Source organism: Chelonoidis abingdonii, chromosome 26 (genome assembly GCF_003597395.2).
Source record: "Chelonoidis abingdonii isolate Lonesome George chromosome 26, CheloAbing_2.0, whole genome shotgun sequence".
NCBI lineage: Eukaryota > Metazoa > Chordata > Testudines > Testudinidae > Chelonoidis > Chelonoidis abingdonii.
Window position 1 is genome coordinate 5,305,679 of NC_133794.1, and position 10,103 is coordinate 5,315,781.

The 10,103-nt window shown below is 43.7% G+C and overlaps 1 protein-coding gene across 8 annotated transcripts in view; it reads right to left on the reverse strand.

Annotated features, from left to right (window-relative positions):
- The window catches only part of SMARCA4 (SWI/SNF related BAF chromatin remodeling complex subunit ATPase 4), a 71,486-nt gene extending 61,606 nt beyond the window's left edge, over positions 1-9,880 (reverse strand). For 4 of the 8 annotated variants that reach the window (XM_075061260.1, XM_075061259.1, XM_075061258.1 and 1 more), the window contains exon 1: positions 9,681-9,880. The gene's annotated coding sequence lies outside the window, so the exon portion shown is untranslated. The remainder of the gene's footprint in view (positions 1-9,680) is intronic. The other 4 variants (XM_075061261.1, XM_075061256.1, XM_075061255.1 and 1 more) reach the window with 1 other exon arrangement.
- Between the last annotated feature and the right edge of the window lie 223 nt (positions 9,881-10,103).

Consider the following 10,103-nt stretch of genomic DNA (forward strand, 5'->3'; position numbering starts at 1 on the left):
GGCAGGGAGGGGAGCAAGGAAGGGGCTGAGGGGAGGGAGCTGAGGAGTAGAAGAGGGGGCTGATGGGGCAGGGAGGGGAGCGAGCAGGGGGCTGAGGGGAGCGGACTCAGGAGGGAATAGGGGGCTGATGAGGCAGGGAGGGGAGCGAGGAAGGGGCTGAGGGGAGGGGGCTCAGGAGGGGAAGGGCCTGAGTGAGGGAAGAGAATAGGGTACAGATGGTGAGGGGAAGCTGAGGAGGGGGATGAGGGAATTGAGGCTAAGGAATGATGGAAGAAGGCAGGGAGGAGAGTGGACGGATGAGGAGGAGTGCCTGGGGGAGGGAAGGATGGTGGCTGAGTGGTGATGGGAGGGGGCAAAGTGAGGAGGGGGATGATGAAAGAGGCAGGAATGGGGAGGCAGGAGCTGGTGGTTCTCCTGGGGTCTCTCTCTCAGCCTGGGAGTGAAAGTGGTTTTCTTCTATGTGCAAACAAACCATCTTGTCCAGTTGGCGTTAGTGGTGTGGATGGAAGGCGCCTGAGGGGACAATAGCTAGCAGGAATGGGATAAATGAAGAGATGAGATCTTTAGGGTAAAACTCATGGGGAGTTCCCTGGGAATGAAACGTGTTGGACTGTGGAATGATTCCTTGAGGAATTGTGGAAGCCCTATTGCTTGGGAGTGGCCAAACCTTTGAAAAGAGACCTTTAAGGAGAACTCTTGGATAAGAATGTAAACATGGCCATACTGGGTCAGATCAATGATCCATCTAATCCAGTATCCTGTCTTCGAACTGTGGCCAGTACCAGATGCTTCAGAGGGAAAGAACAGGACAATTACCAAGTGAAATTATTAGTAGAACAGATGGACTAGATAATCTAACCGATCTTTGCCAGCATTAATATCTGGGATTCTCTTGATCTGTCCCATTGTTTTTCAGCATGAAAGAGGCCACAGTGTGAGCCTCCTCTGATGAAATTCCATTTCTGGTCACCCGGTTATGCATTGTTGTTTGCACCATCTAGTGAGAAAGGCCATCTCAGCACACTAGGTAAAGTGATAGACAAAAACTGCCTAAATAATCCTTTGGCCTTCTGCAAACCCTCTCTTCCAAGGCTCTCAAAGCACTTTATAAATATACACGAAGCATCCCCACATTTCTGTGAGGTATATAATATAGGGATGCTTCCAACTACATCTGGGCACAAATGTAGCACCTGTTTAACAGCAAGGAAAATGTCACAATAGTTTAGGGCGGGACATAAGGAGCCCTATATGCAGTTGAAACAACAGGGGAATTTAGGTTAGCATCATGGGCCAGAACACCTGAAAATGACCAGTGTTTAGTGGCTAGCTTCTACATTTTATGATTCATCTAAACCTTAATGGGCAGCAACACGGCACCCATTAAGGGGCATTGATTTAGAGGAGAAAGCACTCTGCTGAATCATTCATCCAACTACTGCCTCTGCCTGACACTGCTCCTGTGTGAGAACTGATAGGGTCAGAGGAAATAGTGGTACCTCCAAACGCATTATTTTAGACAGCTGATGTCAACAAGTTTCAGAGTCGAAACATGATCTGATCAGTGGAGTAAGTTGCCTAAGGTATGCACACGGTGCTGAGTATTTCTTTCATAGCCAGCAAAGACTACCACCTTTTGGACCCCACCCAAAATGGAGACAGTTTGCCTCTCCCACAAAATCTTGGCCCTAATTCTCTGTTACAGTTAACAGGTGGTGTCAGAGAGATAGTTATGAACCCTGATTCTTTGGGGCTATTGTAATCTGCACTAGCTGGCATCTGGAAGTTGAGCAGGGTGAAGAATCTGCCCCCTCAGCTAAATGTTATGCTCTTCTGGAGGCAAAAAATCACATCAGGATATTTGGTAGGATGGATTTTCCCAGTCTCCATTTTCTCCTATCTCTTGCCTTCTAGATTTTTAAAAAATGAGTGCCCAGGCACATGGATTCTTTGCCCAGATTAGGAATCTGGACTCCACACACAAAAACTGCTAGGTCTTTCCATGGCAAAAGCTTTCAGAATGTAATCTGGTTGTGGGAGACTGGACGTTTGAGAATGATGATTGTTTATGTAGCACTGTCCAGTGTATGCAGAATTGTTAATATGTACAGTACAGTGCACTGGAAGTTAGGGAAGTGGTCCACGGTGGAGTCCAACAAAGGCTGCTGGGCTCCTAAATCCTTCAAGGGTGGAGGCACAGGTGTTGGCAGTCCTGGAGGATGGAAAACGGATGCTGGGGTGGAAAGAAAGGGAGTTCCCCTTCCAACCATGTGAAGGTTTGGAATGGAGTGTAAGTGGGGGCTTATGGGTTGGTAGAGGAGACTTTGTGGCTGCTGGGGGGCTTTGCTACAGCTCGTGGGCAAGGGCTAGCCAGTGACCTTGTCAGATATGGCCCTTGGAATGGAAGGAGCACAGGCAACTTTTCCTACCACTGCCATGTCTCTCCTGTGTCTAGAGAAGCACAGTAGGAAAGGGAAGCATAAAGAGAGACCAGGACTGATATGAACAGGCCTCTGTGTGTCCTGGGCAGGGAGTGATACGAACAGGAAGAAGAGAGAGAGACAATGAGAGATGGGGAGGTGGGGGAACAGCTTAGAGGAGAAAACAGCAGAAACATGATGAGTGTGTTTCATTCGGGAAGGGGTTATTTGCATCTGGACATCTCTCCCAACCGCTGCTGCTTCTGCTTATTTCCTCTCTCTCTCCACCTCTTCCTCTTTCTGCGGAGGTGATTGAAGTGTGGGCACCTGTGAGACTTTTAGCTCCCTCTCTTATGTTAGGCCTCTTCATTCTGGCATGTAGAAACTTACCTAAAATGGTCAAGAGAAGCTTAGATTTATAACATGGCTATTTTAGATTTATAACAGTAGTGTGATTTCAATCAAAAAAATCACCAGCATTTCTTAAGGAAGCATTTTTCCCAATCCCCTGCTGGAGCGTGGATGGTAGATTTGTCTCTCCACTTTCAGAAGTTTCCAGCCTCTGCTGCTCTGAGTACAATGCAAAGGGCAGAGTTACAAAAGGGGCCATTTTATTGGCAGTCCTGGGTTGTGTTCTGCCTGCCTTCTGTCCCAGAGATGGCTGCCTTTCAGTGGTGGGTGAAGGGACACTCTACTGAGTTTGGAATGTAGGCTGGAATCGTGAATGATGGGTGCTATAAACTAAAGAATGTATCTATAAATATGAGCACACACTATTTATTCTGTACCAGCTAGTTTAAAAGTTGTCTGCCTCACAGCCCAGTTTGACAGATGCGTATAACTTGATTATTCCATCTAGCATGAGTGTTCCATTTTAAGAGATTGCACTGGTACGGGCATGTGTGAGTTACTCAAGCTTTTCCTCCTCAAGTTCATTCCTTGAGAAGCATTTATATTATTAAGCTTCAATTAACATGCACATTATTAATTGAGCTTTACAGCAGTACATGCTCAGAATGCCATATCGCTTTTCCCTCCCAAAAAAACATTTAATTTTCACTGCAGCAAAGTAGACCATCGATTCTGCTGTCACATAAGAAGATTGTTTTCTTTTGTTATTTTACAAAAGAACTTCAGTGTTTGCTCCAGGTAAAAGAGAAAAATCTGTAATCCTACTCTTATTAAATGAGTCTAAATCAAGGAGACTGCTGACTGTGATGGGGAAGATTTGCATTTTCTTGCCTGGTAGTTGCTGGTGCCAGACAGATGCTGTTGGTCCAAAATTCATGAGCAAGTCAGCCCGACATGCTTATTGCGTATTGATTTTTTTCCTCCTCTGTCTTTCACGACCACTGTGTAGTTTGTTGCTAATACTGTCGATTACCCTGGTCTTTAGCAGAAGTAACAGCAAAACAGAGCATTAATACATAAGCCCTTATGTGCTGCTTTACAGCTACAAAACACTTGACAGATGTGTAAACTGAGGCAGTGATTTGCCCAAAGCCAAACAGCTAGTTGGTGGCAGAGCTGACACTAGAACCCAGAAGTTCTGAGTCTCAGGGTTCATCTGCAGTGTAATCCCAGGTGTGATTGCAGCATGGCTAGACATACCTCCCTCTTAGCTACAGCTAAAAATGACCGTAAACATAGTGGCATAGGTTAGCAATGCAAGTGTATGTTCAGGGTCCCAGCTGCGTTTCTCTTGCTTTGAACCCCCTGTTGCCCTATCTATCTACATTGCTGTTTTTAGACATGCTAGTGCAGATAATTAGTGCAGGTATGTCTGCCCATGCAGTAATCACATCTCAGCTTGCAATGTAGACATACCTTCACTGATCTGCTCCCTTCTCTTGCACTTTCCATTGGTAGGAATAAATGAAGGAGGGGGGATGATGCGAATGGGCATTTATGGTTTCCTGAAAGATACTCACGGGTGAAATCGGGTTTGATTTTTCTGGGTTGTAGCTGGCAGAAATTCTTCTTTTGTTGTATAATTCAAAACTTCTTTTCTCTATTCCAATTACAGCAAAGCTCACACAACCAGGAAATAAGAATGAAGGTTACGCTTCTAAGAGATGAGAGTGTATTCTGGAAAGCTGTGACTCAGAGAAGTGCTTAAGGTTCATGGTAGATAGTGATGTCAATTGAACCTGAGCTGCTCATGTGAGGCTGTAGCTAAGAGGGAGGTTATGATCCTTGGATATATGAGCAGGGCAATATAAAGTAGGAGTAGGGAGGTGGTACTACCTCTGTATGTGACATCAGTCAGACCATTATTCGAATATTATGTCCAATGCCGGGGTCGACGCTTTCAAAGGGATATTGAAAAATTGGAAAGAGTTCAGAAAAGAGACACATGAATTATTTATGTACTGGAAAACATGCCTTCTAGTGAGAGACTAAGGAAGCTCACCCTGATTTATTCAAGAGAAGGTTAAGAGTGACTTGAGCACAGTCTACAAGTGTCTACGTGAGGAAAAGATTTTTGATAGATGGCTCTTTATCAGAAAAAGTCATGAGATCCAATGGTTGGAAGCTGAGAGTAGGCATATTCAGACTAGAAATAAGGTGCAATTTTTTAACAATGAGGGTAAATAATCATTGGAACAAAATTAGAAATTAGGTACTATATATATATATTTTTTTTAAACAGTGATTTACCACTGGAACAAACTTCCAAGGCACATGGTGGATTCTCCATCCCTTGATGTCTTAAAATCAAGATTGCATGCCTTTCTGGAAGATATACTTTTGCCAAATGTAAATTACACTTTAATCAAAGACAAGATACTGGGCTCAGTATGGAGATAACTGGGTGAAAGTTAACAGTCAGTGAGAGGAGACTGGATGATCTAATAGGCCCTTGTGGCCTTAAACTCTATGACTAAATCAAGACTGGATGTTTTTCTAAAAGATTTAATCTATCTCACCAATAAACTATAGACTTGATACAGAAATAGGTGCAGTTCCTTGGCCTGTGTTAGGAGAATCAAACTAGAAGATCAAAATGGAGCTGTCTAGTCTTAAGAATCTATGAACTCAGTGGGGCTGTAGGTGGGCCTAATGACTAGCAGGATCGGGGACTATTTTAAGTGCTTAAATTTTGGGGTGCCCCACTTGAGTGCAGGCCTAACTTTTAAAGGTGTTATGCACCCAGTGACTTCACTGGGAGTTGTCCGTGTTCAGCATCGCTGAAGGTGGCAAGTGCAGAAACAGTAAAAGGAAATTTTTTCACACAATCAGATTGGAAATCTGCCACGGGAAGTCATTGAGGCCAAGAATCTAGGAAGTTTCAAAAGGGGATTGGACATTGATATGGATAACAAGAATATGCAGTGTTATAATCATCACCAACAAACTCTGGAAGGGATATTAACCCTCATGTTCCTGGGCTTAAAACAGTCTCTAATGATCAGAGATTAAGAGGAGACCTAATGCCAGGGGAAGATTATCTCACTACTGCCCACTGCAAAGTTCTTACACCTTCCTCTGAAGATTTGGTGCTGGCCACCGGTGGAGATCGTATACAAGACAAGATGGGTCTCAGGTTTGATCCAGTTTTGCAGTTCCTATGTTCATAAAAATCAGGCTTACAGTGTATTAAATTAGTCATGCAAAAACAGCTAGTCAAAACGAGTGGCCCTGTTGAAAATATGGGCTTTAGTTTCTCCATCTTTATAATGTGGATAATCCAGTCTCAGAGGGGTTGTGAGAATTAATTAATATTCACAAGATAGAACAATGCTGTCTATGCTAGGTAGTATTATTATTTAGCAGACAGATTGTAATTGTTCTTTGAAAAAAATCTCATGACGTGTTCAAAAATAGTTCCTGAGCTCCTCTACACAGCTGCCACATTTCCAAGTTAAATATCTCGGTTGTTACATTTGTTTTTAAATACCAAAAGAGATAAGACCACAGTGGAGACTGATGGTTTGCCAAATATTTTGTGGTCCTTTTAAAATCAAAACCATGCGAGTTTCCTGAACCACACTAGAAAGGACATGCCACTGGCAAAACTGCAGCCCAGAACACAAATGGTCTGCAAGCCCTGAAATGATGGGGGTCAGGATGGTTTTATGGGGAAGGGAGTAGAAAGCAGAGTTCAGTTCTGGGGGCTGCCACGCACTTCCTCTGTAACCTCAGCAGCAAGGCTGAGTCTGGGTCAACTGACTTGGGCTCACACTGGGAGCTAAAAACTGCAACATAAACATTTGAGCTTGGGCTGGGCTCTGAAGCCTGGTGAGGCAGGAGGGGCTTAGAACTCCAGCCCAAATGTCTGCACAGTTATTTTTCCATAGCATGAGCCTGAGTCGGTTGACCCAGGCTCTGAGCCTCGCTGCCATGGATTTTTTTGTGTGTAGATCTACCCTCCATGTCTCAAATCTCCATTTGTAAAAGGAGGCTACTACTATCTTTCTTCCACCCTGTCTTGTCTCTTTAGATTGTAAATGCTTCCGGGCAGGGAGCGTCTCTTACCGTGTGGCTGTATGGGGCCCAGTAAAATGGGTCCCCGATACTGCTAGGGATCTCTGTGCACTACTGGCATACAAGCAATAAAGACGTGCAGTAGAAATGCTAATGGGGGGGATAGATGGCCATTTCGGCAACAATTCATCATGGTTGATGCTTCCAAAATCAGCAACATGTGTATGAGGACCCATTAAATGAGAACAAAACATACACCAGTGAGTGGTGAGTTCCTTCTCTATCTTAAAATGCAAATATAGAGAAAATGAATCCCCAAAGGAAAGAAAACTGACTTCTTTCAAAACAGCCCATCACCAGTGAGCATGCTGCTGCCAGCAATTTCCCACCCCCCATATCCTCAAGATGAAAACTCAGACGCTGTAGAAGGTACAAACTCTTCAGCTGGGGAAATGTTTGGAGAATCTGGCTTCAATGATACGTCAAAAGCATGCATGATTTCATTGGAGGATGCATCGATGGTAAAAATTTATGCTTTGAATGTGAGACAGAGACCAGAAAAACTGGAAAATAGTTTAAAAAAGATGAAAGACACTCAGACCGTACAAATCATAGAAACATAGGACTGGAAGGGACCTGGAGAGCAGAGGTAATCTAATCCAGTCCCCTGCACTCATGGCAAGACTAAATGTTTGATGCTCTGTTCCTTAAACAAGTTATGCTAAATTAGGGTCACAGCTATATGCATATTAGAGGTACCTGCTAGCACAGAATTCTGGAGCTAGTACAGTTTGCATAGATAGTTTGTGGAAACTTGCTAAAACTTAACATACAGGATGACCTATAGCTGTGGAAAAATGCTACCAGCTCTCTTCCAAGGCAGCCCATTCCAAATCTTCAATCAGAGGCATGCTGGCAGCTTTGTCTGGTACACAGGAGTGGGAGCAAATTCTCAAAGAAGGTGGGTTTAAAGAGGACTTACATTTCATGACTCATAAATTGTTTTCCTCTTTTCCCTGCTCTCAGCACAGAGATGCAAAGCTAGGAGGCGGGACTTGAGAGATCAAAAAGGACTTAAAAGCAGAGAAAGTGGGAACTTCATTTTTATTCGCAAATGAATTTAGAATTATAAATCAAGGATGGAATATTATACCTCATGAGGGATGTTATTTAGCACTCTGTTTGCAGCTTTAAAATTAGCAAGCGAGCACATTAGGACCTCGGAAGAAGACTAGCACAAGCAAACTCTGCTGCCTGTTACAATGGTCTGAGGTTGTGAACAAAGTGGCCGCAATTCATCCTCGCTGTAAAGCCAACGGAATTACATCCAGTATGAATTTAGCTACAGCAAGAGACTGTGTCTTGTGCAGTTAACAAAACAGAAACAGGATGTTAAAATTATGTTATGAAAAAAGAGCACCGGACTTAACGTTCTCTATATCTTTCATTCTCCTGTACCCTCCTGCAGCACTGCCAGCTCCAAACATGAAAGATTAATGAGTCATCCCTCCCCATTAATCACGCAATTGGCTTAAAAATAATTAGATTTTAAAAATTAGTAAATCAGGGTTGTTGTTTTTTTATTAGTTTGCCTTCTAACTTTTGAGCCTTTAGGAGTCACGTTTTCAAGCTTTGTAGCCATGAAGGCCAGAAACGTACTTTTATTTGTTTTCAATGAAAGCTGAGAGTTTCACATAAATACCATGACTCTGGCAGCTGGGCCTTTGAGAAACATACCAGATATCACGAGACTTGCATTAAATGTGCAAGTTGGTAACACCCCCTCTTGTATTCCCTCATATTTGTCTCCTGTCTGTTTTAGTTCTAGCTTGGATACGCACGCATGTGTGTAGGCCAATGGTACTCAAAACTGTTTTACTGGTTACCCCTTTCACATAGCAAGCCTCTAAGTACGACCCCCCCCCCATATAAATTAAAAACACATTTTACTATATTTAACACCATTATAAATGCTGGAGGCAAAGTGGGGTATGGGGTGGAGGCTATCAGCTCGCGACCCCCATGTAATAGCCTTGTGACCGCTGGAGGGGTCCTGACCCCCAGTTTGAGAACCCCTGGTGTAGGCATTACAACATATTCCAGGTGTGTTTACAGGAAGAGCTACTGGAGCTCGCAGCATATTGTGCTGGCATATGCTGCGATTGCTGATGCTTAAAGAACCTTCCAATAAAGATGAATGAGAAAGAAATGCTAACAGGTTTGAGAGAAGAGTTTAATGGCATCACAGATAGAGGAGCTTGTTGGAAAAATAGAAGTATCGTCTCCTGGCTTCCCAGGAGCACTGCAGAAGAGGATGTGGACCAGACAAGTTTAAGGAAAGGAAACGGAACGTGTTAGGGCAAAGTGTGTGGGAAAAGAAGAAACTGTGCGTCCAGACGTTTACAGTCAGCTCACGGGTCGCAGCTGTTTGGAGAGAAAGAAAAAGCAAACGATTTTCTCTGTTTACGTACAAAAGATTCATGTGAGTAGCACAAATGACAAAGTAGGTAGCTCACTAAAACGTCCAGATCTCCCAGTGAGATAATCACTTAAGCACCCACAGTGGTAACAAGCTCGTTCTGCTGATAGCATTCTTGTTGCTTTTCTGCATGTGTTTTTACCACGTTTTTTTTCAGTCTGACTCTCAAACGCAAAGTGTGATATTTGTGGATTAAAGCATCTGCACGGCACCTGACAACTTCCCCACAACAGCCTGCGAGGTAGTTAAGTACCATTATCCCCACTTTACAGGAGGAGAGACTGAAGCATAGAGAAAGGGTACTTGCTGGAGATCTTGCTACAAACTAACAAGCTGGGACAAGGAATTCCTACCTCCCAGTCCTGTGCTTCAGCCACTGGGTCAGCCAGCGCTGATAATCCTTTGGATCCATTTAACACTCGTATCTATCAGAAAGTCAAACAAAAAGAAAGTTAAAGACTAAGGGTAAAATTTTTCAAAAGTGCCCAAGTTCCAGGGCCGTAGGCCCAGATGCTCAAAGGTATTTAGGCACCCAACTCCCATGGGAATTAGGCGCCTAATACCTTTGAGCATCTAGACCTTTGGCACCTGTTATTTGTATTCCTGTAGCATCAAGGAGGCCTAGTCAGTTAGGCACATAGCAGCCCAGGGGGATTTTCAAAACCATGTCTCTCCATCTGTAGGTACCAAAATACCTTTTACAATCTGCCATTGAGGCCATAGGAACCTTGTCTTTTAATGAGATTTAGCTCCCTAGGTGCCTAAGTCCATTTTCA